Source organism: Fukomys damarensis, unplaced genomic scaffold (assembly GCF_012274545.1).
Source record: "Fukomys damarensis isolate Sample0158 unplaced genomic scaffold, DMR_v1.0_HiC HiC_scaffold_14, whole genome shotgun sequence".
NCBI classification, from domain to species: Eukaryota; Metazoa; Chordata; class Mammalia; order Rodentia; family Bathyergidae; genus Fukomys; species Fukomys damarensis.
In genome coordinates this window covers 77,865,518-77,871,513 of record NW_022900926.1, presented here as the reverse complement: position 1 = coordinate 77,871,513, position 5,996 = coordinate 77,865,518, and the positions used below count along the sequence as shown (strand labels likewise).

General features: G+C 37.4%; 1 pseudogene; it reads left to right on the top strand.

Moving 5' to 3' along the window:
* The first annotated feature begins 1,445 nt into the window (after window positions 1–1,445).
* Window positions 1,446–2,985, top strand: LOC104850337 (annotated as a pseudogene).
* The last annotated feature ends 3,011 nt before the right edge of the window (window positions 2,986–5,996 follow it).

Below are 5,996 nucleotides of genomic sequence, written 5' to 3'. Positions count from 1 at the left end.
AAGTCAAAAAATGTAATGTACTATATTAACAGAGTCAAGGACAAAAAACATGATTCTATCGATAGATGCAGAAAAAACATTTGACAAAAATTAAACACCCATTCATGATAAAAACCCTGCAAAAAAATTGGAATAGATGGTCTATTTCTCAACTTAATAAAGGCTATGTATGAAAAAACCAACAGCCAACATCATATTAAATGGCCCAAAACTGAAAACTTTCACATTAAAATCAGAAACTAGAGAAGGATGCCCAATATTACCATTTCTCTTTAATATAGTTCTGGAAACATGAGCCTTAGCAATTAGACAAGAGAAAGAAATTAAAGCAATAAAGATAGAAAAGGAAGAAGTTAAACTGTCATTTTTTGCTGATGATATGACCATCAGATGGAGAGTGGATAAAGAAGATGTGGTTTTTCCATAAAATGAAATGCTATTCAGCCATAAAGAATGAGAAATTAGATTCATTCATAGGAAAATGGATATATATTGAGGATATACTTCTAAGGGAAATAAATAAGTCACACATGTGTAAATACTGACTAGTTTCTCTTGTGTGAAAATCTATAATACTACATAAGATCTTAATGAGATAATTGACAAAGTGAAATTGGAAGAAAAGGGCTAAAGGTATAGGGAAAGTGGGAAGGGTAGAAGAATGGTAATAAGGGAATATAAAAAATATGAGAAAATAAAAAATGGAAATAAAATGTTTGTAAATTGAGAGGGGAGGAGGGTGTGAAGGGAGGGAAGGGACAAGAGGAAAAATTGAGAACCAAGACCTGTCACATAAAGGTACCAGATCCCAATAATGAATATAACTATACTGTATACCTAAAATATACTGATAAACTAAAAAAATAAAAATAGTCAAAAATATATACATAGAGACTTGAACAGTATTTAGTTACCTAGTTACTGTATCATAGAGTTCTTGTGGGAATTAAATTCAAGCAGGTTAGTGATAAGTATGTCAGAAATACCTAGTAAATGGCAAGCAACAATGTTGAAAAAATATTTTAGAAGGTGTTTTATAAAAGTGAACACAGGTTTGCTTCTGGGGTGTGGCCCTCACAGCTCGGTCTTGCAGCTGGGCTCCCCTTTCTGGGTCACTCACTCTCGGGTATCCAAGCTTGGCAGACTGTGCTGCTCTCTTGTTGGAAAGAAAGCTCCAAGTTCCAGTCCAGGGCCTCCAGATCAGTATCTCTGTGACAACAAGCCCTGGTCCTCACTCGGGCTCCTTGATGTGTAGGAAAAGTGCATCAAGGAGCCCTGCCCTGCCTCTCAGGACTTTTTCTCCTTGGAGGATGTGGCTGAGGGACTCCTCCAGGAGCGGGCATTTCTGGACAGTGTGCTGTGCAGCTCGTGAAGATCTGTGATCCTAGACAACTACAGAACCCTGGATTGCGTGGAAACCCCATATGCAAACCTTGTCTGGACTCATGGTTGGGGTCAAATGCAAAGCCAAGGGCAGGAGAACTAGAGACTCTCCAGGTCACAGGTGCAGATTGGGACTCTCAGCTGAAAGCCAAAGAGCTGGCTTCTCTACAGGATACTTTGAAACACCCATCATCCAACAATATGCATTTGCTCTTCCTGCTGAGGATCCTGCCTGGCTTCAAGCAGATGACATAAAGGAAGAAGCCACGACTCATGGTTTGCAAACTACCTGTTCCCATAAACCAATCACCTTTGTGGATGTGGCTGTGGTGTGCAGTCCAGAAGGATGGGTATTTTTGGATTCTACTGAGAGAAATCTGTACAGAGATGTGATGCTGGAAAACGACAGGAACCTGGTTTCTGTAGATAAACTATGCAAAATCAGCACAGTATCTGATTTGGAGCAAACAGAAGAACTGTGGACGATCAAGAGATGTATCTTCTCAGGGACCTGATCAGACCTACAAGTTCAACCCCACGAGTCAAATCAAAGACAGGATAGTTTTGCAGAGATTTCATCCATTGGCAGGAAAAGGGAACAGCCTCAGTGTGGAGAAAAACTTTATAAATACACTAAATTGGGAAAACCATTTAGCAATGTATAGTCACTTTGTGAGTATCATGGAGATCTTTCTGAAGAGCCCTTCTATGAAAGTCAGAATAGCAACTCCTTCTGGGGTGCTCTTCTAATGACACCTGAAAAGATGCACACTTCAAAGAAGTTCTTCTAATGCCAGGAGTTCAGCAAGTCTTCAAGCATTCCTCCAACCTGTGGCTGCAGGACCACCTGATAACCCACACTGGAGGAAAGGCCTTTGAGTGTGGTCAGTGTGGGAAAGCCTTCACCAGGAATGTATGGTTTTGCACAGAGGACCACATAAGAGAAAAGCCCTATGTGCATAAGGACTGTGTGAAGGCATTCAGTCATCCATCATCTCTCAAGAGCCACATGAAAACACAAACCAGAGAGAATCCCTTTGAATGCAGCCACTCTTGGAACACATTCAGAGAGCACTCAGACCTTAAAACACACCTGCCCACCATACCAGGAAGAAGCCTTATGAGTGTGTCCAATACAGGAAGCCCTTTTGCACCAGCACACACCTGAACATGCACAAGAGAATCCACACTGGGGAGAAATTGTATGAGTGTGGGACCTGCTGGCAGATCTTGAGTTGCCTCTCTACCCTGAAGAGTCATATGTGAACTCACAAAGAAAAGAAGCCCTATGCCCGACAGGAATGTAGGCGGGCCTTCAGTGAGCCCTCCTGCCTCAGGAAATATACAAGGACTCACACTGGCAAGAAGCCACATACCTGCTAGGAATGTGGGTGGGCCTTTGGCCAGTCTTCATATCTCATTGTGCATGTGAGAACCCACATGGTGAGGACACCCTACTCATGCAATCAGTGTGAGAAAACCTTCAGACACAGCTCATCCCTCACTGTCCTCAAGAGGGCTCACAATGGGTAAGAGAGCATTAGGTAAGGTGGCCTGCTCTTGACAATGTTTCAGACCTACAGTGGGTTCTTTAGAAGCTGATGATGTCTGGTTTGTACAGATATAAATATTTTGAGCTGCCTTTATCTCTTATGATGCTTATTTAACTCTCTCATGTTTCCATGAGCAGCATGTCCCAGGCATCTGCAGGTTCTGCTTCTGTGGATTCATCCAATTGCACATTGAAAATAGCAGGACACAATTGCATCTACACTGAATACTGTATGTACACTTATTGCTGAAATGATTCTCTAAGTAATACATTATAACAACTACTTACACAGCTGTATATCAGTCATTTAGGAATGGGAAGATGTGTGTATGTAGACACTACACCAGTTTATGTAAGAAATTTAAGCATCGTGGATTTTGGTATCTGAGGTGGGTGCTGAAAGCCATCTCTGTGGATACTGAGGAATGACTATATGTTTTCATTCATTCTGGTTTAATTCTCACATTGTCTTTACTTCTGTTATTACTTGTTCTTCCATCTGATTTATTGGAATTAAATGCCAGTACACAGATATATTTTCATAGCAATAAATAATTACTTAGAGCAAAATGTATATATTGTAACTATGGAGTGTGATGCACTTAACAGATCTATACTTATATGTAACCAGCACCCTATTCCACACTTAGAAAGTGAAAGTTCCTGTATAATATATGGTAAATTCTTTTTAAAAATATGAACATGGAGTACAAGGGGTAAGTATGTTGTTGCTTCTTCATATTCTTAAAATTCATATTCTTCATATTCTTAAAATCCATGTACCCAAAGGACATGATCTGAATGTACAATGACAAAAATAACAGGGTTACAATAGATTTCTTTCTCTTTAAGTACACACATTTATGGGTGTGTGGGTATGAATGTGTATGCAGGTTTTAGAGCATTTATAGAGGTATCTAAAATTGTCAAGTTTATAGAAACACAAAGTAGGATGATGTGAATAGGGTTGAGAGGAGACAGATACAGGGGAATTACTGTTCAATGGATGTACAATTTGATTTATAAGTTATTAAATCTGAGCAAAATATACATAAGACAGTGTTTTATAAAATTAATGTGACATACTTTTGAAGATATCTAACATCTTTTTGTTCATAAAATTGCATGCTTAGCATGTTTACATAGAAAATCTTTTAGCTTTGTCGTAGTTACTTTCTTAGCACTGGGACAAAATACCCAACAACCACAACTTACAGGAGGAGAGATTTATTTTGACTTATGATTTTAGTTCATGATGGGATGACTTTCAAGGAAAAATCAGCATGGTGGAAGGGTGTGAACAGAGGGCAGCTGCTAATCTGATGGCAGCCAGGAAGCAGAGAGAGAAAGAGGGAGCTGGATAAAAGGATACGCCCTCTGTATGTTATGCCTTCAGTGACTCAACTCCAACCAGGTACAACTTCCTAACAGGAAGTCAGATGTGGTGCCCCAGTGATCTTTCATATACCTCAAGCCTTGGGGGATACTTTATATGGAGACCAAAACAACCGTGATTTATTGTATTTACTTATTTCGTCTCCAACATTTTTTGTAGTACATAAAACATGAGGAGCATTTGTTTGAAGTTGGACCTGTCACATTAAAAGGTTCACAGTTCAAACTTAAGAGAGCTCATAGTATTGTAGGGAAGGAAAACATTAATACACTCTTCCAATTTAGCGTAATGGAAAGCTTGACAGAGTTGCTCAGAGAACACTGAGATCTACAACATTGCCTCAGCATCATGGGAATTTAGTGTCCAGTTATAGGAAGTAATTCCAAGGACCACTCATCCTAAATTATGAGAGAAAATGAATTTAGAACAGAAAAACTTTGTGTTGAAAAGTAAATTTGAAGTATTACAATTTTCAGGAAATAGAAAATGAAGCAAACATGCAAAGAAAGATGAGGTATCATACTATACTAAAGTTAGAAAGTAGAAGCAGGTTAAAAATTTTTTAAATTGAATATTATAGCTAATGAAACCCACTAATCTGTGCAAAACATGTTTTTTAAGTTTTAAAATTAAATATTAATTAAATGTATAAATGATATATGGTAGTAGTATAAATACAGTGTAAAATATGATATTTTGATACTGTGTACATTTTGCTATGCAAATCAGGTTCATTAGCATATCCATCTTCTAAAACATTTACCATTTCTTTTTGGTGAAACATTCAGAATCTTCACTTCTGTCTACTTTAAATACTTATACATTATTATTAATTACATTTACTGTCTAAGAGAACATAGAATTATTTCTCACAATTCTAACTTCATACTAGTTGGTCAACATCTCCCCAATCATGCACAAAATCTGTCCAGCCTCTGGTAACCACCAGTCTAGGTTCTAACTATAAAAATTAATTTTTTAGATTGTTAGAAAATTTCTAAATAGATGAGATCTTCATGTAATATTTATCCTTCTGTGTCTAAATTAATTCATGTAGCTGAATATTGGGTATTTTATTTCACTGGAGCTGAGATATTTGGATCTTCACAGCTTTTTTGGAATGTGTATTTTCTTTTTTCTTTCTTTCTTTCTTTCTTTCTTTCTTTCTTTCTTTCTTTCTGTCTTTCTTTCTTTTCATTGAGTTTATTGGTGCTTTTTAAGTATACAATACAGTTACATTCATCATTGAAATCTTGTACATTTCCATGACAGATCTTCATTCTAATTTTTCCCGATACCCCTGCCCTCCCTTCACCCCCTCCACTCTCCCCTACTTACAATGACCTTGCTTCCATTTTTTCCTTTTCTCTTATTTTTTTCTTCTCTTTTATTTCCTTTCCTCTACCCTTCCCAATTCCCCTACACCTTTAGCCCTTTTCTTCCTGTATGACACTGTCAGTTATACATTTGGATGTTAGTTATACTTTTAGTTTTTCACATCAGAGAAAATATTTGGTATTTACACATGTGTATTTTATTTATTTCATTAATAGTATGACCTCAATATGCATAAATTTTCCTATGAATGACTAGTTTCTCATTCTTTATTGCTGAACAGTATTCAATTTTCATCTTCTTTATCCAGTTTCCAAGTGATGGGCAATT